This window comes from Carlito syrichta, unplaced genomic scaffold (genome assembly GCF_000164805.1).
Source record: "Carlito syrichta isolate Samal-C Ts95f unplaced genomic scaffold, Tarsius_syrichta-2.0.1 Scaffold305807, whole genome shotgun sequence".
NCBI classification, from domain to species: Eukaryota; Metazoa; Chordata; class Mammalia; order Primates; family Tarsiidae; genus Carlito; species Carlito syrichta.
In genome coordinates this window covers 415,996-440,964 of record NW_007249903.1, presented here as the reverse complement: position 1 = coordinate 440,964, position 24,969 = coordinate 415,996, and the positions used below count along the sequence as shown (strand labels likewise).

Sequence of the window (24,969 nt, the reverse complement as noted above, 5' to 3'; positions counted from 1 at the left end):
CTGTTGAGGCTCTCCTCCCTTGCCCGGTTCACATCCAGGAAGGCCCTTTGCCCTCCCCCTTCTATATTTGGTTCACTGATGGCAGCTCCTTCCTACACAATGGGTCCCGGGTTGCAGGATACACCATCACCTCTCTTACACACGTTATTGAAGCAAAGCCTCTCCCGCCGGTCACCACTAATCAACAGGCAGAACTTATAGCTGCCACTTGGGCATTTCGGCTAGTGGCTGGACACTCTCTTTCTCTTTATACTGACTCCAAATATGTTTTCCATATTCTCATCTCCCACTCGGCCATTTGGAAGGAAAGGGGACTATTTACCACAAGGGATCAGCAGTGGCTAATGCTAACCTAATTTCTGATCTCCTTGCTGCCTCCTTACTTCCCACTAACATTGGCATTTCTCACTGTAAGACTCACCAGCCGGACTCTTCACCCATTACTCAGGGAAACTTCAGGGCGGACAATGCGGCCCGACAAGTAGCTTTAACATCTGTTCCTGCCTTGGCTGCTGTTGCTCGCCCTGACCCAGACCGCACACTCCCCACTAATTCACCACCCTCAACCTCCCCCTCCATTACAGACCTTATCCCATACCTACACTCAATCTTTCACACCAATCCTTCTGCACTGACGTCTTTCCTAATAAATTTTTACACTCTCACTTCCCAACATAAGGAACTCATAAAAAGCATTACCTCACAATGCTCCATTTGCCAGCGAACCAACTCCAATACCCCTCTGAAACCGGGAAACTTTCCTACCCATTAAGCTTGGGGACAACTCCCAGGAGCTGACTGGCAGGTCGACTTCACTGATATGCCCCCAGTACGTGACCTAAAATACCTCCTTGTCTTTGTGGACACCTTTTCCGGGTGGGTAGAAGCATTTCCAACCTCAAATAAACGAGCAGCAACAGTAGGGTCTATCCTTGCTAGCCATATCATTCCTAGGTTCGGTGTCCCCGTGTCCCTACAATCTGACAATGGGCCCGAATTCACTTCACAGGTGGTACAGTCTCTAACAACTGATCTTCACATTGATTGATATTTCCACATTCCATACCGCCCACAGTCATCTGGGAAGGTAGAGTGAACTAATCGGATCCTTAAAGATATCCTCCCCTTCCAATCGTTCCCCAGTTAGCCCTCCAGTAACCCGAACCAAGGCCACACCAGTCATCCTAGCAGTTTACTAATAATGCTTTAAACTCTATAAAGGGACAAACTCTTTTGGCTATTTATTTTATCTCCCAGTCAGCACCGGGTATTAGGCATAAACTCCAAAAATTAGAAAAAGTGCCTACAAACCCCTCAATTAGAGCTGTTGGACACGGCCTCTAAAATCTTTAACAACCAAAAGGAGGAAAGAATACAGGACCACCAACATAAGCAGGAAGCACTTCAGCTTTTATCTACCACTTTAGCAGAAAAAGCCACCACTGATAATCTTCCACCCCAGATGGTCAATAGCAGAAGGGGTACACAGACCCCTTCCCAGGTTTGTTTCCGATGCCATCAAAATGGGCATATGGCCAAAGACTGTCAAGCCCTGCCCACCAGCAAAACCCTGTCCCAAATGCAAATAGCATGGGCTTATGATTGCCTCGTTCGCCTAGCCAGAGGAGAGCACATGGCCCAGAGGCTTGCTGCAATTAAGGGACATCAGGCATCTTACATGATCTCAAAAGGGGGATCTCTTGGGCTTGCTCCAGTCAGCTTGACTTGCCCTAACTTGGTAGCCCCAATGTCTTCAGAACAAACTATTAAACCAACCAAGCCTAGGGTGGAAATATCAGTAGCTGGCAGGGTTATATCATGTGTTATTAATACAGGGGCTACATGCCTGGCTTTACTTAAATTTCCTGGTCCACTCCTTCCTTCACCCCTTTTGGTTGTGGAAGTACAGGGCATTATATCCAGGCCCCTCACTATGCCATTACTTCCATGTGTTCTGGGAAATAAAATATTTCACACTCTCTCCTTATTATGCCAATGTGTCCAGCTCCATTATTAAAAGGGGACATTATGACAAAAATTAGAACTCATATTATTCTTTACCCTGAGCCATCATCACTGTGTTTTTGGGTCCTTTTGTATGGCTTTAAATTTCCCTAATAGTTTCACGTTGGATCCTATCTCAACCCTTCCACTGCATATAAACTTACTGCTTTGATTAACACTCTAAGGTTAGGAAAAATGTAAAGAAAGTTGTTGGTGTAAGGTATGTTTTTAGTAAGAAAGGATAAAGAAAGAATAGGAAAGAATATTGTATTGTACATTTTTGTTCTGTAATAGAATGGCTGGTTAAAGAAAGTATAGAACAAAAATAGAAGGTTTAAGCATGTCAAAAATGGCATGAGCATGTCGAAAAATGGTATAAGTATGTAGAGAATGGTAGGTGAAAGTTTGTGAAAAGAAGTAAAAGAAATTCTGTAAACACTCGAGGTTACAAAAAAGGTTTAATTAGCCCTCCCCCCCACTGTCTTTGTTACAAAAAAGCGAGTTTTTTCTTTTCAAAATTGTTGGACTATCATTTTGGCTAAATAAGTAACTTTTACAATAACTACTGTGCTTTTGTGTTATAACATGCTTTTGAAAACTTTGCTACTCAAACTCTTCAAGTTCTTAATTCAGTCTCTAGGGTTCACCTGGACTTCACTCTCTAGCATATCAATTGTTATAAAAGTATATCAGCACTTAATTTTTCTTTTAGATATGCTCTCTTCCAGGTTTTCTGTCTACCTCCACAGTCTGCTCCAGGACAGCTGGTTACTACCATCCCCGTGCTCATTAGAAGACTGGCCAGAACAAGTCGCTGTTCTACACTAACAAGAAACCTTCATGGAACTCTCACCTGCGGAAATCTACACCTTCAGCGCTTACCTTTGGGCCCTGCTCTGGCTGGTTCTGCACCCTTCCACCACCTTACCCCCACAACGCCCCCGACCAGCATGAAGTAGCCAGAAAGAGTAATGATGCCCCTCCCCATAAAACAGAAAAGCTGGGAATGAAAGGTGCAGGAAGCAACCAGAGGGGCGGCTCCCAAAACGGCACTGACACACAGGACAACAAAGGCCCTGGGTCAGGCCTCTGTGAGCACAATTCCCCGTGCGCCAATTTCAAACCTTCCCACGTCAATTTCAACCCTTCCCAGGCGTGTCAATTTCAAACCTTTCCGGGAGAGTCAATTTCAAACTTGCAAGCCTCCAATCAGTAGCCAACCTTGTTATGCATCCAATAGGACCATAATATGGCATTGGCCCCACCCTACTCCCATGCAGCTCCTCCAATAGGAGCATAGCACGGCCCCTCCCGGCCCCTGTTGGGCTGATAAATACAGCCCTCTCCCCACAACTCTCTCTCTTGGTTTCTCTTTCTTTCTCTCTCTCAGTCTCTGTTCCTCTCTCTCAGTCTCTCTTTCTGTCTCACTCTGTCACTCTCTCCCTCTCTGCAACTCTCTCCCCGCCTCTCTCCCACTTCCTCTCTCTCTCTCCACAGACCCTTTCCCTTTTCCCTTGTAACAGCCACTTTAATAAATCTCTTGGTCCTGGCCAGGTGTGGAGTCATTACTGGCGCCAAACTTCTTACACCAATGGTTGAATGATTCAAGTTATAAGAATAAGCAACGTCTACCATCTTTTCACCTCACTCTATTCTCTCGATTATTTTCACTTTCGTTTTCATTGCTATTGTTTGGCATTTCTTAGCAGAACCAACAACATCACTGCTGCTTTTATGCTTGCTTCCAGACATCATGGGCTTGAAATAAAGATACTGTACTTTTTTTTTTTTTTTTTTGAGTTGGAGTCTCACTCTGTCACCCAGACTGGAGTGCAGTGGCCGCTCCCAGCCACCACAGCCTCGACCTGCTGGGCTCCAGCGATCCTTCTGCCTCAGGCTTCCAAGTAGCCAGAATTACAGGCATGCGCTACCATGCCTGGCTGATTTTTTGATTTATTGCAGAGATGAGGTCTTGCTGCCCAGGCGGGTCTTGAACCTGCAGGCTCAGGCAATCCACTCACCTCAGCCTCCCAAAGGCGCAGGATTACAGGCTGAGCCACTGAGCCCGGCTGATACAGTACTGTAGAGTACACAAAAGCATAACCACTTGTAGAGTGGTATGTGACAATGTATGCCAAACACATGAACTAACATACAACTGGATGCTGTTTGCACCTTTGAAAGAATGCACACTTGCATCTTTGAAGTTCACAAATTGATGTTTGGTATGTAGCGGACTTACTGTAAATATATTTCAAATTGAATCAAAAATAGGGCAGCCTCTCTTTGGAGGTGAATGGAATAATGTAAGAGCTTTTGGAAGTCATGTCTCCCACAATGTAAAGGCATCAGATGCCATCACTGGCCCTGCCCTAGTTTTCACTTCCAGTGAGAGATTAATACAATATATCCTTCTAGCCTACTGAAAAAAAGTTTCAATTTTTTTAAAGCAAAGTTTATTGCAGAGAAAAGAGAAGGAAAAAGGAAGATTCGTGGCAGAAAGTCCTGCCATGAGTAAGTTTTTTCAAAAGAAGAAAAACTGCCTTGAATATTTGGTAATGGATATTATACACTGTGTATTAATTTAGTCAAAAGAAACAAGCAAAAAATCCAACAAAATGTTTTAGCTCTTAGAATCAAAACACATACAAAAAAGCAAGACTGGAGCTTTTCTAGTGATTAGAAAGCTGTCAGGACTCTGTGTCTCCCATCCCTACTCACATCTGCATGTGTATAGTTTTTATTTTCTATTACTGTAGGTGCCTTTCTCTCCTTGGCAAAGAACAGCTTCTCTGGGAACTCTGCATTTGCATTCTCAAAGTGTCATCATCATAAAGGAAAGAAAATACCCTCTTCAGCACTAGCTGAAAACATGAGAGGAATGATTCAGAGTGGCCCAATTTAACCCTAAATCAGGGAAAAGAGGCATCACAATTAATAGAGTATGAATCACAGTCAGTGGAGCCCATGAAGATTTGTAATTGTGGTCAGCACACACAATTGGGATGTGAAAGCATTCTCTGAAAACTGCACAGTATTATTGTTATGGACTAGGTTGTGCCCTCCTTAAAATTCATATGTTGAAATCCTAACTACTAGTAGCTCAGAATGTGAATGTTTTTGGAGATAAGGTGTTTAAAGAGGTAATTATGTTAATAATGAGGTTATTAGGGTAGGCCTTAGTTCCATATATTTGATGTCTTTATAAGAAGAGGAAATAAAGACACAGGCATGTGCATGTACAAAGGGAAGACCATGTGAAGACACAGGAAGAAGACGGTCATCTACCAACCAAGAAAAGAAGACTCAGAAGGGACAATCCCGTCAACACCTTGATCTCAGATTTTCAGACTCCAAAACTGTGAGAAATATTTTACTGTTGTTTAAGCCACAGTACTTTGTAGTACTTTGTTATGTCAGTCCTAGCAACCAATATCCCTTCAAAGAAGGGAATCTGCATCCACTAAAACCAACCCACCTTCTATTTTTGATCAAAATGGCACCACCCCTCTGTCCCATTCTTCCTATTCATCTGATTCTTCTCCAAGCAACGTTTTTTGATTTCCTGATGAAAAAAGTCCTCAAAGGAAAATGTATTGCCAGTGTAGAAGAGGTGAAACACAAAATGTCAAAAACACTAAAAGGTAGCAAAATTGATGAATTCCAAAACTGTTTTGAGTCCTGGAAAAATTGTCTTAATAGGTGCACTGCATAAAATGGAGAGTACCTTGAAGACGATTAAAGTTTAAACATATAAGAATTAATAATTTATATAATAAGTTTTGGGGTCTTTTTGTTGTTTTTTTTTTTGAGTTGGAGTCTCACTCTGTCACCCAGACTGGAGTGCAGTGGCCACTCCCAGCCACCGCAGCCTCAACCTGCTGGGCTCTGGCGATCCTTCGGCGCCAGCCTTTCAAGTAGCCGGAATTACAGGTGTGCACTACCACGCCCAGCTGATTTTTTGATTTATTGTAGAGATGAGGTCTCGCTGCCCAGGCGGGTCTTGAACCTGTGGGATCAAGCAATCCACTAACCTCAGCCTCCCAAAGGTGTGGGATTACAGGCTGAGCCACTGAGCCTGGCATAGTTTTGGGGTTTTGTGTTCTACCCTTGTAAGTCCAGATGAAGGAATAGACTATTGTAAGAGCTTTCATATTGATCTTATTTTTCGCTCTCAGGAATCATAGCATTGGTCCTACTAAGCACTGCAAAATCCAGTCCTTTTCCTCTACCATTCCTACATTTCCAAGTTATTTTCCCCCAACCTCTCCCCCACTTTTTTTTACTAGTAATGGATTCAGTACTACAAGTTAGTAATAATAATTGAGCACAAAAAAATTGCATTTCTGGTCATCTCTATCTCAGAGTAAGTTTAATGAGTCAGTCTGGCTCTAAGGAATAATCCCAGTAGGCAGTTTCTTCTCACATCCTTTCACCATATTCATTGATTTAGTTTATGAAAACAATCTATTGTTACATGCAATGTCTATTTTAATTTTATTCTAATGAGAAACAAAAAGAAACACATGTATATGTATGAAATATATACTAATTGAGTATAAATATAGAGTAAATTTCAAAGTTAAGCCAAGGTCAAAGTTTGGTGTAGAAAATCTTTAAATTGCATTATAGTAAAATCAAATGCACAATTTTGCTTAGTGTTTCCAGAAACATGTAGCATTCAATAAAATTTATTTCAAAAGTGCATAAATGCAAAGTATTTCTCTTTCATTTACTGTTATAATCATTCAACTAGATTATTATTAAAAATCTTTCAGAAAAAACTTTGCAACATCAGTTTTTCTTTCTCTGATGAAGATGTAAATGAGCTAAAAACAATTATCTTTAGTATGAAAAATGATTTCAATATTTACATATATATGAAAAATAGAGTTTCTCTTATACAGACCCAATAATTTCCAAAACCCCACTTATATATATTGAAACTGTGAAGAAATCAAATTTCAAGTGTCACCTAGAGTAACAAACATTTCTTTCAAATATATTTTAAAATTGCTATTAAAATAATTTCTACTCACAAAACACTTTCGTTAGACTGAATTTAACTTTGCTCTATTACATTAAGATATAATTTAGGGAAAAGTGAGTAAAATAAAATTTTTTTTTCAACTTTTATGAACATGTTTTATTCATTTTGCTTGTACTATCAGAACTAACCTACTGACTGTCATTTCCCTAAAACAGGGAAACCAGTCTAAAAGACTCCTGGTGCTTTTCAGAAGAGAGCAATTCTAAAGGGTGGTAGCAGCAGGCATTTGATATCTTTCCTTTTCAAAAAAACTTTCAAGATGCAGGAAAAACAGTGACCAAGAGTGTTAAGATGATCTGTTAGAGATTTCTTCCGTACCTGTACCAATTAGGTGACAACACAGCAAGATTCAAGGATTAGTGACAAAGTTGTGTCATAAGGAGTGATAGATATGCCAATCCTTACAAAAGCCACTGTTGCCAGGAAATGGTTAAGTGTTCAGAAAGAATCTAAATGCTTCACATTAGGTGCAGAAGTGGCTATCCAGATCATGTTCTCCATGTTTGTTGCATATTTTATGAAAGTGTCAGTCAAAGTCCAATTTTGCATTTTGGCTTTGTCGTATACAGTATCAGCTGCTAAAAAGCAATTTGCATGTGTTTCTAACCACGGTTGTCTGGCCAGATGAACAATGGGGGGCAAAGCTGGAGGCCAGCCCTGCACGTGGAGGGCCATACACGCCTAGGATACGTCTGAATGTCTGATGCTCCAACTGAGCTGGAAAAGCCGCAGAATGCAGTTGTTCTGGCAAACCACACTCTGAGTCTTCCGTTCTTCCTTTCAAGAGAGATAGTTAGTTTTGTCAATTACCATTGAATAGGATTGATTTGTAGATTTTTATCCAATGTTAAAAAAGTCCATCTTTTTTTCAAGTGAATTCAAATAACTATGGAGATTATCATCACCCCATAAAGGTATGTTGTATTTTACTCCTAAGAAAGGGTGAGGATCTGAGTCTCATGTGCAAGGCTCAAGATTACACTTAGGATAGAACATGCAGAGTAAAAAGTTTCCTTCCATGTCCAGGTAATAGAAAGCTGACAACTGTAGTCCTGTCTTTATGGGATGAAACAGTCACTTTACATAAGTTTGCTGAAAGGGTGAACAATAGAGAACAACTCTTCAGTTAACATATTATAGCACAGTGAGTATTTGTTGATAAAACATAATCCTGTGATTCAGATTAATTCACATGCAGAGTGATCATTTGCAGCATCCCTTTGTTGGGTCTTGGGGACATCCACGACCCCATAGGGCCCCCTAGTGTCCACTTTGCCCAGAGCCTCGCTTGAAATTCTGCTGATAACCATCCCACTGGTAGCCAGAGTAGTCCCAGGTAGGGCTGAACTGGGACTATGCATAACCACTGTTTGGAGTGTCAGAGAAGGAAGGACAGTAGTCTTCATAGCCTCCTCTGAGCCCATTGGCAGGGCCGCTGTACCCGTTCATCAAGCCTCGGACACCACAGGCACCACCACGGAACACACCGCAGCTATTGTTGTAAGACTGCTGCATGGGAATCTCGTATTCTCCTGGGGCGACAGCAGGTGGCTTCCAATCACTTGATAGGGCTGATCCTGGGACCTGTCATAAGTGCCAACCACTATCGTAGTTGCTCCTGCTGAAGCTTTGTCTGTTCCACCTGGTGGGGCTGGCTGGAGAAGCTCTAGTTGTAACTGTCCTGGTATTGACTTTGCTGTTTCAGATTTTCTGGTTCATTCACCAGAGGTACTGGGGCATTCATGTTGAACACAACTCTGTGGATTGGAATGGAGTTGTGTCAACATTGATCCCACGGCTGTTCAAAGGCTTGCTCGTCTCAGCCTGGAATACTTGGGGCTGAAAAGCAGTAGAAAGAGATGAGGATGCCGTCATCTGGTCTGGAAATGCAGGAGACATCCTTATGGAAATTATAACTGGCAACCAATTCCTGATCAAAACCCCAAGTGCCTATACCATAAGAGATAAGATAGATAAGTGGGACTTTAACAAATTGACAAGCTTCCACAAAGCCAAAGAAAAAACCATCAAGAGAGTGAGGAGACAACCTATAGACTGGAAAACAGATTTGCCAACTGTATATATGACAAAGGCTTAACATATAGGATCTACTAGAAACTCAAACGTGCCAAAAATAAACAAACAAACAGCTCCATTACAAAGTGGGTAAAAGATGTGTACAGACACATCTCAAAAGAAGACATACGAATAGCCAACAGATACATGAAAAAATGCTCAGCCTCACTAGTCATCACAAAATGCAAATAAAAACCACACTGAGATACCATCTAACTCCAGTCAGAATGGGCATCATCAATAACTCAAAAAACAACAGATGCTGGAGAGGACATGGGGAAAAGGGATCACTTCAATACTGTTGGTGGGAAAGTAAACTAGTACAACCTCTGTGGAAAACAGTTTGGCGATTCCTAAAAGATCTAAAAATCGACCTTCCATAAAACCCCACAATCTCCCTACTGGGAATATGCCTGGAGAAACTCAAATCACTCTATGAAAAAATAACCTGCACACGCATGTTTGTTGTAGTATTGTTTACTATAGCAAAAACATAGAACCAATGTATTAAAAAAAGTGGTACATATGCCTGGTGGAATATTATGCAGCCATAAAGAAGGACAAAATTATGAACTTTGCAGCAACTTGGATGGACTTAGAGTCTATAATACTGAGTGATCTACCAGAGAGACAAATAACTAAGTTACCACATTTTCTCATTCATAAGTGGACCTCGAACAATTACAATACTATAAGAAAGGGATTGGCAGTAGTGGGAAACTGTGGGGGTGGGGGTGGGGGCTGGATTGGCAGAAGTGGGAAACTGAAGGGGGGCACACCTCATCAACAAGGGTAACTGCATAATGAACATTTGTATACCTAACCCTGAATTGTGTCCCACAATTTTAAAATAATTGTTGCTTGAATCTTATCAGTGGGCTCCTTCTGTGGTCGTTGCTCTGCAGTATGAGAGGGCTGGTGCAAGGGCTGTGGTGCTGTGGATCCTCACTTGTGGATGAAACCACAGGGGCCTGTGTAGCTTCTGACTGTACAAGAATTTGACTAGGCTGAGCAAGTCTAGATTCAGAGAGGGGCATGTCCATGTTCTGGGCAGGGTTTCTTGGGCTGCGCAGAGACGGTGGTGGGACCAAGCGTCTGATTTTCCATGTCCAGCATTGAGTCCTGTATGAAGCGACAGGGCCCCTGCATCTGTGCCATGAGGTCCTGCCCTCGCTGCCTTCTCACAAGGGGGTCTGCCTGAGCCACCGCAGTCAGAGAATGGGGCCCCGGCATGGAAGGGGACTTGGCCTGAGACTGCTGCTGGAGGGAATTGACCACCTCACTCTTTTCAACCGTCCACTCTTCCATCGGCTCCTTCTCACCTCCTTAGAACTATGTTTCTGCCATAAATTGTCTGTTTACATACTCCATCAACTGCACTTCACTTTGTTCTGTGTACTCTTCTGCTGACTCTGGTTCAGCATCAGTCACCAGGTCATCCACAAAAGGGTGTGAGGCCGCCTCCGTCACATACAGCCCATTTCTGGTGGCCGCTAGTGCTGTCAAAGCAGTTAGAGGGGAAAACATGCTCCACAATGTTCTTGGGAATTTTATAGGTTGTTCCGCACATAGCCTACTCCTTCCCCTCCTGCAAGTCCCACAGGTGCACAAAGGCATACTCAGGCTGATCATGCAACCACAAGTTAGGTCCTGCTCCTGGTCCACCAGCCTGTAGAACTCATCCAGCAAGGACAGCTCCTCCTTGGGCAGGATCAGCACACTGCTTAGTCCCTGCTTCAGGTCACTCTGCATCTCCTAGTCCCCCAGTGTGTCTAGAACATACTGCAGCTCAAGGACAGCTTTTTTTTTTCTTTTTTAAGGTATGGGGTACAATTCAGGGTTAGGTATACAAATGTTCATTATGCAGGTACCTTTGTTGATGGGGTGTGCCCCTCCCTCCCCTGGCAGTTTCTGTCAACTGCCAATCCCATCCCCACCCCCTTCTCTAGCAGTTTCCCACTACTGCCAATCCCTTTCTTATAGTATTATGATAATTGTTGAAGGTCCACTTATAAGTAGAACATATGGTACTCTGTTCTTTGTTTCTATGATAGATCACTGAGTATGATAGACTCCAAATCCATTCCAGTTGCAGCCATAAAGAATAAACATACGGACTTCACAGCAACCTGGAAGGGCAGCTTTTAAACACTTCTGCTCAGCTTCTTCTCTCATAAGCTCCTCCAGAGGCACTATTTTCTTTATTGTTTTTTGGATGTCTTGACCTCGATCTGCATGACCCCAGCCCCCGTCTTGCTTTCTGGAGTCTACTGGCGAGGCTCTGACCACCTGCTGCCACTTCCTCTGTGGCTGGTGGCTGAGAGCAACCTCAGGGTACACAGTGACCAAAAGAGGCCTTCTGTGGTGTAAAAAAATAAGAATTATATTTTCTGCTGAAAGTGTTCATATTTATTAATAGATTTGTACATACTTGATGCTATCTTTTATCAATTATATAATCATTCATACACAAATGGATATCCAGAAGCAATTATTGATCTTTGAAAGCATGTTATTCTGCTTTAAGGCAAACATAGCATGCATAAAATTATTTATCATACATATTTGATGGACATACACAACTCAATTAATAAAAAGTTAGTCAACTCCATGACTATCTTAAATAATTATTGTCATGCTTGGAGATACCGAAAGAGGCACAGGACAAAGGACCGGTATAAACCAAACATTTATTGGGGGAGAAACTCCTGGGCAAGGTCTGGCATCAGCTAGAAAGTTTCTGTCTGGTCCTTTTCAGCAGCTGCCGGCAGGTTCCAGGAAGCTGGTATGTGGTTGTGGGTTTGAGGTGGAGGGGCACATAGGGGATCGGTGGGTGGAGGGGCAGATGGGGGAAGGTGAGTGCTGCTTCTCCCTGAGCCTAACATTCCAACCTCTTTGGTATAAGGGACGTTGACTCAATCTGGCTGCTTCAAGCTGAAAGGGGCATAGTTTTAGGGGTGGCTCAGAGGGAAGTGGAGCATACAGATAGGGGTGCAGGAGTAGCTGATTGACTGCGAGGTGATAAATTTTCTTCATGCGAGACTGCAAAAAATTAAACAGACAGGGTGCAACCATAAGTAAAAGACAGATAGAGTAGATGGCACAGGTCTGGAGATGTTGCATGTGCAGGAGCTGCCACAACAGGTATTAGAGAGGTTACTGAGGGGCCAGAACAAAGGAACTCCAGGGATAGGAGGAGGCTGGTTGACTGGCCTACTAGAGGCATTGAACAATTGTGTGACAGGAACTGCTGTTAAAGGGGAGTGGTTTAGAGTGGTGCAAAGGAAGCAGTTACTTACGTTCCCAACTGAAGAGTGGTTGAATAATGAGATCCCTTCTTGTATTAGATGGAGCCAAGAGAACGGAGAAGGACAGTTGGCACTTGGCAGGAGGGAGTTGGTTACTGCTTCTGCAATAAGGCTGGGAAGTTTGTTAGGGGGAGGAAAAGCAAGGCGGTATGTTCGGAAAATGCAGGGTTTTCCTGATGGTTTTGAGTTTAGCCAGAAGTTGTAAACAACTCCCTCAACTCCCTGCACCCACCTGGGGTGCCAGGGATCAGAGATGGTGAAATGGGTTAGTTTTCCCAGGTGGGTGAAAGGGTAGACCTTGTGCATGTTGTACCAATTTCCTGCACAACCCCCATATGTCTGAGGCCACCAGCTACATTTGGCATTAGTTTGTTCATATTGGAAACAGAAGACCGGGGTTTGGGGTTGCACCCAGGCTGATGGAGTTCATGCTGCCTATTGAGATGTCGATAATGACTGGTGCCTGGCTGGCACAGTCCAGTGCCCATAAACTGAGTAATGACTTTACTGTAAGACTGAGCTGTTTCCTCAACATAAAACTGCCAGTGGTAGCCATCATCCAGTGGTGTTGTGTGTGATAGAGGCAGCAGGACTAGAGTGAGTAGCAGGACCCCAGCTGAGGTGAAGACGGGTAGGTCCCACCTGTTGACATTGCTAAGGGACCTCTGTGGCCGGGGCCAATTTGAGATGGGAGACATGACATCAGGAGGAATGTCCCAGTAATTTGGCAGCTGTTGGGGTGGTGAGGACCACCGCGAACGGGCCAACCCACTGGGGGGTTAGAGCTTGATGGGACAGTTGTTTGAGTAGAACTGAATTCCCCTGTTGGAGGTCCATATAAACTGGATTTGATGGGTTGTCAGGAGTGACAGTTGGAAGGGTTCATTCTGCATGCTCCCTTAGCAACTGCCTAAGTAGAGACAAGTAAGGTAAGTAGGAAGCAAGCGGAGGTGGTGAGGAGGGTAGGTTGTGATTGATTAAAAAGGGCCTGCCATACAGCAGTTCAAAAGGGCTGAGACCTGACAGAGCCCTTGGAGCCGCCCTTATCCTGGAGAGGGTGAGTGGGAGGAAGGCAGGCCAGCCGAGTTTTACCTCTAGGGTGAGCTTGGTGAAGTGTGTTTTTAAAATGCCGTTTGCCCTTTCTACCTTACCTGACGACTGTGGGCAGTAAGGTGTGTGGAGTTTCCAGGTAACTCCCAGGCTAGCAGCCACCTGCTGGACAACTTTGGCGGTGAAGGCAAGTCCGTTGTCCATCTGGATGTTGGCTGGGAGGCCAAACCTGGGGATGATGTGTTCCAGAAGGTCTGTGGCCATGACGTCAGCCGTTTCCTTGGCTGTGGGGAAGGCCTCAATCCAGCCTGAAAAGGTGTCCACTAGAGTGAGCAAATACCGAAATTTTTTTTAGACAGTCATATGGGTGAAGTCAATTTGCTAGTCCTGGGCTAGGAGGTGGCCCCTAATCTGGTGAGTGGGAATATGGGGGCGCAATCCTCCCTGCAGAGTGATGGCAGAACAGACTAAGCACACAGTATGAACCTGAGAGATAAGCCTTTTTAAATCTGTTAGATGGAATATAGGAAAGAGAAACCTATACATGGCCTCAGGTCCAATGTGCAGAGAGCAGTGGACTTCTGTCAAAATATGGGAGGCTTGATTTTGTGGTAGCGCAGCATGATCCAGTCCTGCTGTGTGACATGGCCCCCCTTATTTAATAGGGACTGCCGCTCCTTGGGGAGGTACTGGGGTTGCAGGGAGGGAGAGAGGAAGAGGAGGGGGATGGAGGCATGACCTGGGTTAGTCCCCTAGCGACAGAGTCTGCCCAGGCGTTGCCCTTGACCACTGGATCCTGTGAGGCTTGATGGCCTCGACAGTGGACAATGGCAACTTCCCGTGGGCTCTGCAGGGCCTGGAGTAGTTTGGAAATTAGTTTGGCATTGGTAATGGGTGTGCCCTTAGTAAGATATCCTCTTTCCTTCCAAATGACGGCATGGGAATGAGCAATGAAGAAGGCATATCGGGAGTCAGTATAGATGGTTACCCATTGCCCTTTAGATAGTTCAAAAGCCCGTGTAAGAGCAACAAGCTCCGCTTTTTGGGAGGTAGTGCCCAGAGGAAGGGGCTGGGCCCCGAGAACAGAGTCAGCAGAGACTATAACATAGGCCGCCCGCTGGTGGCCTTGCGGAATGCAGACAGAACTACCATTCACGAACAGAGTGAGGTCTGGGGACTGAAGTGACTGATCTGAGAGTCCATCCCTGGGCAGAGTCAAGATCTCCACCACCTCTGGGCAAGAGTGGGTAGGCCCTGCATCAGAGGAGGGGAGAGGGAGTAGGGACACCGGGTTAAGGGGTGGTGAAGGCTTTAGAGTTACCCCCAGGTTGTCCAGGAACAACAAATGGAACTCCTATATCCTGGAGGGGCCTAGGAGAGAGAGCACCCGATGTCCCAACAGTTCGTGGACTCTTTGAGGGGAGAAGACAGTGATATTGTGATGTAAGGAAAGTTTTAAAGCCTCCTTGGTTAGAACAGTGGCCGCCACTAGTGCCCATAGGCAGGGTTGCCACCCCTGAACAGTGCTATTGAGCTGTTTGGAGAGGTAGGGTACCGGGCAGTGGGAGGGGCCCACTGGGTGTGTTAGGACCCCCACAGCTATTTCATGGCGCTTATCTGCGAAAAACAGAAGGGCTGAGAGGGGTTAGGGAGACACAGCAGTGGTGATGACAGGAGGGTGTCACAGAGAGCAACAAATACCTTGCGAACCTCAGCAGAGGAGGTGAGGGGCCCCGTAGGCATTTGTTTGGCAGCCGTATACAGAGGTTTGGCTAACAGGGCGAAGTTAGGGATCCATTGCCTGAAGTACCCCATAAAGCCCAAAAAGGACAAGATTTGGTTACCATTTTCTGGGGGTGTCAGCTGCCGTATAGCGTGGAGGCGGTTCGTTGTCAGGGCCTTAGTGGTGGGAGTAAGGCAGACGCCAAGGTAGAAGACGACTTCAGGTTGTGGGAGCTGGGCTTTCTGTGGGACACCCAGTATCCCCTAGAGGCCAGGAAATTGAGAAGGGCGGCTGTGTGTGTGGGGGACAGCTCCTCAGATGGGCTGCAAAGTAAGAGATCATTCACGTACTGGATGAGGTGGCTAGGTTGGAGAGGGCAATCAGCTAGGTCAGCCGCGAAAAGCCTGGCCAAAGAGGTGGGGGCTGTCCCGGAAGCCCTGTGGCAAGACCGTCCATGTAAGTTGTTGTGCCTGTTCCGTGTCCGGGTCCTCCCAGGTGAAAGCAAAAAGGGGGTAAGAGTATGGGTGTAGGGGGATAGTAAAGAAAGCGTCCTTGAGGTCAATGATAGTGAAATGTGTTGTCCCAGGCGGTATCCGAGATAAAACAGTGTAGGCATTAGGAACCATTGGGTGGAGAGGGACCACCGCCTTATTAATGCGACAGAGGTCCTGGACCAAGCGGTAGTCTCCAGAGGGCTTATGGACCTGAAGGATGGGGGTGTTGCATGGAGAGTTAACAGGTATGAGGAGGCCCTGAGAAAGCAAGCGAGTGATGATGGGTTTAAGGCCCTTACAATGTGTGGCTGAAATGGGGAACTGAGGTCTAGAAGGGAAGTTAGAGGGTTTTTTTAAAATTATGTGAACCAGGGTGTGGTGTTGGGCTATGACTGGGGTGGAAATGTTTCACACATCGGGGTTGACTAGGTGGGGTGGGAGGGGAGGCGTCAGGTTTGAGCTGGGAAAAACAGAGACTAGAGCAATATTGGCAAGGAGTGGGGCCGCCGATTGAACCGACAGCGTTAAAGTGGCCCCCAGTTTTCAGAGGATATCCCTGCCGAGCAACGGAACGGAGCAGGACAGGACAATAAGGAAGGAGTGACTAAACATCCAATCACTGAGAGAACAAGGTAAAGGCGAGGTTTGAAGGGGGGCAGAAGGCTGGCCGTCGATACCAACGACTGAGACCTAGGAAGGAGTCCCCAAAAAGGAAGGCAGAACTGAATAGGTAACGCCCGTGTCCATGAGGAATGAGATTGACTTACCCGTTACCTGGAGTAAGATCCTGGGCTTGGCGAGGGTAAGTGGGGTCTTCGCCTCCGGGCATCCTCAGCTTTCCGACAGTCCAAGCAGCTCATGGAGCGGAGCAGGCGGCTCAGCCACACCCCGGTGTGGAGGCACAGGGCTTGGCCAGGCCAAGTACAACCCGACTTCCAATGGCCCTTTTGTTTGCAGATAGGGCATGGCTTACTCGGCGGACATGGGTTAGAGCACTGCTTGGCCCAGTGGCCCTCCTGGCCACACTTGAAACAGGTTCCCAGGGGAGCTTTGTTACCCGTCTTTGGACATCGAGAGACCCCCGTACCCTGTTTCATTGGCCACAGGGCTGCAACCAGGGTGCGGGCTTGTGCTTTAGCGGCCTGCTAGAGGCGCTGCTGCCTAGCGGTTTCTGCATCTTCCTCGTGGACATTAAAAACCTTAAAGGCCATGTTTACCAGGTCATGGACAAGGGTTTGAGGTCCATCCTGTGCCTTCTTTAGCTTTCTGCGAATATCAGGGATGGATTGGGTAATGAAATGGGTAGCTAGAAGAGTAGCCCCGGCAGGATCGTCTGGACTGAGGCGGGTGTGGAGAGTCATAGCCTCGGTGAGGCGGTTTAGAAAAATAGCCAGGTTTTCATTTGGTCCTTGGGTTATTTCCCTAAGCTTATCATAATTCACTACCTTTTGAGATGTCACATTAAGTCCTGCCTGAATGCAGCGTATCGTGTGATTTCTACGTCTACGTCCTATATGGCCGGCTTGGTAATCCCAATTGGGGTCAGTTGCTGGGACGGCCTTGGCCCCCACTGGCTGCATTTTGCCCGTTAGATGGACTTTATCTGCGTACTCCCGAGCAGCGGCCATGATGTGATCTCGTTCGTCGGGAGTGAGGGTGGAAGTAGAGATAACATGAACATCATGCCATGTCAGATCATAAGCCTGAGTGAGGTAACAGAATTCTTGGGCAAAGGCTGTATAGGGTTGGCAGAAAATGATCCCATTTTTCACTGGCAGAGAAGTCGGCCAAGGAAAAAGGGACGCATACTCACACAATGCCATCTGGGCCCGTGACCTATTGGAGAGGACAAATGGGCATAGGAGTAAGGGGGTGGGGAGGATGGTCCGTGTAATGTGAGCGGATATGTGCACTGACTGGACAGGGGAGAGAGAGCGGCGGAAGGGGAGAGTCGGAAGGTGAAGGAGGAAGATGAGGATAGAGAGAGAGCGGGTTGCATGGAGGTGGGTTGGAAGGGGAAGGAGGATTTGGAGGGCGAGGGGTTGGCGCAGCTGAGTCTTCCAGAAGATCTATGAGGGGGGAAGGCTCTGGATCAGGTGGGAGAGGCTTGTTGTACCTGGGTGGGGAGGCTGGGGCAGAGGAAGGGGAAGGGGAAGGGGAAGGGGGCTTCCCTTTGCCAGCAGGATTTGGGTTGTAGAACAATACTGACACAGGGAAGGATGGGAGCGCAGGAACCAGAAGGCCTGAACATAAGGAATCTCCGACCATTTTCCACTGCGTTTGCAGAAGTCATCCAAGTCATTGAGGATGTTAAAATCAAAAGTTCCCTTGGGGGGCCATTCGGACCCATTATCCAGTTTATACTGAGGCAAGGCCACAGTACAGAAATGGACTAGGTGTTTGTGTCAAATGTCCGGGTTAATCCCAATTTGTCGAGATTACCGAGAAGACAGCCCAGAGGCGTCTTAGAATTAGATTTGGAGGGTTAGTTACCCATATCGATCTAAACTTCCGGGACCTGAGTCTGAAAAGGCATCCCAATTCAGGCAAAGACCGGCTGGGCAGAGTGAAGGTCAGGATAAACAGGGCGTCCCCAGGATTGATCACTGACCAGAACGAAGGGCTTTCCCTAGCACAGCTGTGACTTCTGATAGGAAGGCCCAGAGGGACAAGAGAGACTGGCATGGGAGGAACTCACCTTTCGAAAGTTTGAGTGGAGGAGTGGGTCGGAGATTCGCAGTTCAGGCCGGAGGCATCTGAACGGGAGGCCCCTGACCCGGGAGGTGAGGCCTGTGTGGCTCAGTCACCTCCTGGGTTTTGGCACCAAGATGTAACGTTTGGAGATACCTAAAGAGACACAGGACAAAGGGCCGGTATAAACCAAGCATTTATTGGGGGAGAAACTCCCGGGGCAGGTCTCATGGTCCGGAAAGATGGGCCAGGGGAGTCGCACCCAAGGAGGGTCAGGCTTGGGTTTTTAAGGGTGCTGTATTCAGGGAGGGTGTTGGGGGTGGCAGTGAAGCGGGGAGACAAAGCGCCGCATCCAGCGTTGGCTGGAAAGTTTCTGTCTGGCCCTTCTCAGCAGCTGCCGGCAGGTTTCAGGAAGCTGGTATGTGGTTATGAGTTTGGGGTGGAGGGGTGCATAGGGGATCGGTGGGTGGAGGGGCGGATGGGGGAAGGTGAGTGCTGCTTCTCCCTGAGCCTAACAATTATTTTTCTTTAAAAAAAAGGTAATATAAATTTAGTGAGAGAATCCAAAATTATTTGCCCAAATTGTTTACAATATTCAAACTGCTGTAAATTTATTTTATTTTTAATTTTTTTTATTTTAAAAATATGGGGTACAATTTGGTATTAGGTATACAAGAGATCATTGTACAGATAAAATTTGGGCCCTCCTTGGTCCCCGTTTTGCCTGGTTTGAGACCAGATACCCTTATTGATGTTGTGTGCTCTTCCCTCTCTCCCCTGGCAGTTTCTTGCTACTGCCAATTCCTTTCTTACAGTATGATGATAAATTTTCAGGATCTGCTTATAAGTGAGAACATGTGGCACTCAGTTCTTTGTTTATGTGATAGATCACTGAGTATTATAGACTCTAAATCCATCCAAGTTGCTGTGTCTTTCTTTATGGCTGTGTAATACTCCACTGTGTATACATACTACATTTTTAAAAATCCAGTCCACTTTCAATGGGCAGCATGGTTGGTGCCATGTTTTTGCTATCATGAATAATGCTTCATTAAACAAATTTGTGAAGATATCTTTTAAATAGAATGATTTGAGTTCCTGCAGGTATATTCCCAGAAGGGGGATTGTTGGGTTCTGTGGCAGGTCTATTTTTAGAACTTTTAGGAATCACGACACTGTTTTCCACAGCTTGACTAGTTTACTCTCTCACCAACAGTGTAGAAGTGTTCCCTTTTCCCACACCTTTTCCAGTATCTGTTGTTTTTTGAGTTATCGATTATGGCCATCCTGATTGGAGTGAGGTGTACATTTCTTTGATGATTAGAGAGGCTGAGTATTTTTTCATGTATTTGTTGGCTGCTCGTATGTCTTCTTTTGAAAAGTATCTATTCGTATATTTTGGCCACTTTGTAATGGGGCTGCTTGTTTTTTTTTTTTTTGTTTTTCTTTTTTTTCTTTTCAGCACTTTTGAGTTCCTTGCAGATGCTGGATGTTGACCTTTGTCAGGTATACGGTTGGCAAATTTTTTTTTTTTCCCTTTCTGTAGGCTTTTTCTCTATTCTCTTTATTATTTCTTTGGCTTTGCAGAAGTTTTTCAGTTTGATGAGGTTCCACTTGTTAATTTTATCTCTTATGGCATGGACATTTGGGGTTTTGATCAGGAATTGATTGCCTATTACTATTTCTGTAAGGGTATCTCCAGAGTTTTCTAAGGTTCTTATAGCTTGAAGTTTTACCTTTAGGTCTTTGATCCATTTAGAGTTGATTTTTGTAAATGGTGGTCAGTCCTGTTTTAATTTTCTGCATGTGGTCAGTCAAAAACTGCTGTAATTTTAAGTAATGAAGATTATTTGTATTGTTCTTCAGGTAGGCTGATAGAATATTCAGTGGGGGGGGGAACTTATTTTAGATACACTAAGCATCAGGGGAAATGGGTGATAGTACCACTTTATCTGAACAAAGTTTTGTGGCTTGTTTTTTTTTTTTAAATTGGGCGTACATATGGCACAAAGCCAGGCTAAAGAATTTTGTTTTGAAAGTCAGAAAGCACCTAAAGGAAAATTATTGATTTATACCTAGGAGACAGAGTAAAAAAGAGAAGCTTTATGTCATCCTTTTTATAGATCATTGAATATTAAAAGCCACTTCACTCTGCCTCTAGACAGGGCAAATTAAATCAGAATTTTAAGCTCCAATTTGAAGTAATCTGTTTGCATAGATAAAACCTCAATGTTCCATTATGCCAACTATAACATCTGAGACCATTTGTTTCCTTATCATCTTTTGTTTGACATTTTATTCTATGATAGACTAAGAAGTAACATTGATTTCCCTTGGAGAGTTTAATCACATCTGGTATTTTTTTAGAAAACTTTCCTGACATAAATAGCAATCATAATATAAAATCATTCACATCTAATAATATCTTTAAGTGTTATGTGATTTACTTGCACACAAATTAAATTTCTGGAAGGAATATGTCAAAGTGACTTCAATACTGATATAGTTGAATTCTTACTCAAGACCTGAAGAGAAATCTAGCAACCGGAGACACATTCTCAACTGCACTTATAGCACACAGACAAGCATCTGACTGCCCCTAGGAAATGTGCATAGCGCAATAGTTTATTTGAACTTTTTCATAAGGGACTATTTAAGCAATAAGGACTTACTGGAGGAAATTCCCCTGGGAACATTTGGGAAGATTAGACATAATGATACTCACCTTGTTTATTTTCTACATTTTGCCCCTATTTCTTCTGTAAAATATCTTTAAGGTAGCAGAACATGTGATTTATTTTACATTATTTCTGTGGTTAAAGAAAACGTTCAGGTTTATTGGGCAGGCAGTAGGAACTGTGTTTACATTTTTTCCTAAATTTCAGGATACTCATTAGGCATCCCTTAGAACGTCTTCACCAAGTGCCACTCTATGCGCACCACACTAGAGGAGCATGTAGATCTGAAATGTGACCAGCTGCCAACAGAGGTTTAAGAAGCCAGGCTTGTCATGGCCTCTGGGACATTTTTTCCAGAGTCTATTCTACTTGACTTGTGTTGGGGAGGATATGCCCACTATCCTGCCTCATTCAATGCATAGGAAAAACCACAGTGCTCATCATGTGGCTGAGGACTCACTGTATTATTTCCTCTAGAAAGTGGAGTCCTCTGACTTATTTAGTTTCTAGTTAATTTATTGTTGATAGCATATACTGTTCTTTTCTGAAAAGTGATTTAAAATGCCAGATACCCATTTTGTCAATGTACATATTTCTATAATGGAAGTTGGAATAGTAGTCAGACAGCTTTAATTTTTAGCCCATAAATGGATATATTCTATGAGACCTTAGGTAAATTTCTTATTTTTTCTGTACCTCGGTATTCTCAGTAAAAATGTATGGCCACTTCATGTATTTGCTTTGGAACATCATATGTTTTATAAGTTATTTAGAACAGTATCTAGTACATACTGAAAACTCAATAAAAGTTAATTATTAGAATTTGCAGTAGATAATCTAAATTTGCATAGTCCAAGGCTATAGCCTATATACAAGAATTTTGGATTCTATTTTTATGAGACCTCTGGCATCTATTTTTTTGTTTTGTCTTAATGTATAACTGAAAGAGTGGTCATCATTTTGTTCCCATCACCATACTATGTTACAGTAGAGATTATTAATGGTCATTTCCGGTCTTCTAACACAATTTTTAAAATCAACAATTAAAATAATAATATATAATATTTTTGCAATTTCAGGATTTGGGAGGGTGCTGTAAATAAAAAAAATTTAAGCTCATTCTGCTCAATAATTGTATTCATGAACACTGTTTAAAGAAGAAGGTGTCATATTAGTTAAGGGTAATATTTATTTTCTATTTCTTTCCTTAGAATGGATTTATACTTTACATTTTTCTCATAATATAATAATGAAAGTTTATTAAATGTGTAGGTTATATGTTTTAACCTAACAAAATCAGAAACTTACAAATAAGGAAGTCAACAAGCAAAACCTGGCCTTAGGTCAAGAAGGGAGCCACATTTTGTCTGTTCTGTACTATGATTTGGGTGGTACAAGGTCCTCAGAGCTTTGTTTTAATCAGGAAACTGCAAAGAAAACCTGAATATATTTTGGAGAAGGAATCCTCTGCAAGTAAGACTGAGTCCCCAAGGAGAGTTTGAGTATCCCTAGGAAAATGTTAAAAATAAAACATGTGCAGCCAGACATAGTGGTTTGTGCAAGTAATCCCAGCACTTTGGGAAGCCAAGGCGAGAAGATTGTTTGAGACCAGTCTGGGCAGAATAGCAAAATTCTGTCTCTACAAAAAAATCAAAAAATTAACTGGGTTTGGTGGTGCATGCCTGTAGTCCCAGCTACTCAGGAGGCTGAGGAAGAAGAATCACTTGAGCCCAGGAGGTTGAGGCTATGGTGAGCTTTGATCATGCCCCTGCACTCCAACCTGGGTGCCACAGGGTACAAGGGGAAAAAAAAGGAAAAGAAAAAAAAGAGAGAAAAAGCAGTTGTAGAGATGACTTCAAAAGGAAAATCAAGGGATCCAGGTTAGAACCTGGACATTCATATACAAATTATTTGGGTTTTAACAAAAGTTTAAATGAGTTCTTAATCACTGCTACTTTCTTTCTTTAAACAAGAAACCAGTCACAAGACCCCAAACTAATTTAAAGAAATGTGGGCATTATAGTTTTATTTAGGTTGGGAGAAAGGAAATAGATTGATGAGCATCTAACCAGTTTCTGCCATACTCTTCCTCATTCAGTTAAAAATAAAGGCATAATTTAAAATATTTAATTATATATCTTACTAAATAAGAACAAATGCTTATTTTGCTCAATATCAACTTTTTTGAAGAATAATTCACATATATCTTTAAAGTGTGCAATTTAGTGAGTCTTGACAATTATAGATACTACTTATGTCTAATACAGAATTATTTCTATCACCTCAAGTATTTCCCAAGCCCTTTTGCCTTTTACTTCTCTCTTCAACTCTGACTGCAAGCAAGCATTGATTTGCTTTTTTATTGTAGCTTATTTTGCATTAATATAATTGAAATCATACATAATGTACTGTCATATCGTTGGTTTCTTTTCCACAGTACAATGATTTTAAGATTAATCTATACTGCTGGATATGTCAGTAGTTTATTTCCTTCATTGCTGAGGATTAGTATTCCATTAGAAAAATGTATTAAATATAGTTTACTCATTGCAGGTGGAAACTTTTTTCTAGTTTTGAACTTTTGTAAATGCAACTGCCATAAATATTTATGTACAATCTTTGGGCAGACATACGCTATCAATTATTTGGGGTAGGTACCTATGCATAGAATGATGGTGTTATGTGTTGTATATGTAACTTTTTATGAAACTACCAAATGCTTTTCTAAAGCATTTACAGATCTGCAGCACCATCATTAATAAATGGCAGTTCCAGTTGGTTCACATTCTGGCCAGTATTTGATATTGCTAATGTTTTTCATTTGGGCCATTATAATGGTGTGACATAGTATCTCACTGTAATTTTGTGTTTCTCAGGTGAGTAATGTTATGAATGTCATCTTATATATACTCTGGCAATTTGTATGTCTTCTAATGTAAGGTCTCTATTCAAATGTTTTAGTTTTTATTTTCATAAGATACAATTTTCTCTTTCTTTTCCTTTTTTTGTTTGATTTTTATGTTCGAACAAAAAAAAAAGTAGTTACTAACACCAACGGAAAAGAAAATTTTCTATGTTTTCTTCTAGGAGTTTAACAAGTTTAGCTCTATATTTAGCCCAGTGATTCAGTTCAAGTTAATTTTATGTGAGGAGTGAGGTAAGGATTGTTTTGTTTTGTTTTTTACCCCATACAGATATCGACTTGTCTGAACACAATTTATTCAAAATATATTATTTTTCCAATTGAATTGTCTTGGTTCCTCTATTAAAAATTAACTGTCCTGGCTAGGTGTGGCAGCTCATGCCTATAATCCCAGCACTTTGGGAGGCCAAGGCAAGAAGATTGCCTTAGCTCAGGGGTTCAAGACCAGCCTGGGCAACCTGGTGAGACCTTGTCTCTACAATAAATCAAAACTGTTTTTCATACTAGTTATCCTAACTTACCTCCTCATCAACAGTGTACCATGGTTTCTTTTTCTCCATATCCTCACAAATTTTTCCTGATGATTAGTGATGTTGTATTTCCCTGATGGTTAGTGATGTTGAACACCTTTCATATCCTGTTAGCCTTTGTGTATCTTCTTTTGAAGACTGTCTATTCAGGTCTTTTGCTAAGGCAATCTTTATCAGTTTGTGAATGTTCTCTTCTATACTTATTATCCAGTTTCACAACTTTTTTTAGTAAATAAGAATTGAATTTTTTTAAATGTATTTTCTAATTTCTCTTGAAAGAATCATGATTTTTTCCTTTTTTCTGTGATGATGAACAATAATTAATTTTCAAATGTTAAATAAACCTTGCATACCAGGGATACACTCACCTTGTCATGATGTGTATTTTTAAATAAATTGCTGAATTATAATTTAACAATATTTTGCTAAGAATTTTTGTATC

At 43.1% G+C, this 24,969-nt stretch overlaps 1 pseudogene; it reads right to left on the bottom strand.

The window, feature by feature from the left end:
- Positions 1-8,237: 8,237 nt before the first annotated feature.
- Positions 8,238-16,534, bottom strand: LOC103265035 (annotated as a pseudogene).
- Positions 16,535-24,969: the final 8,435 nt, after the last annotated feature.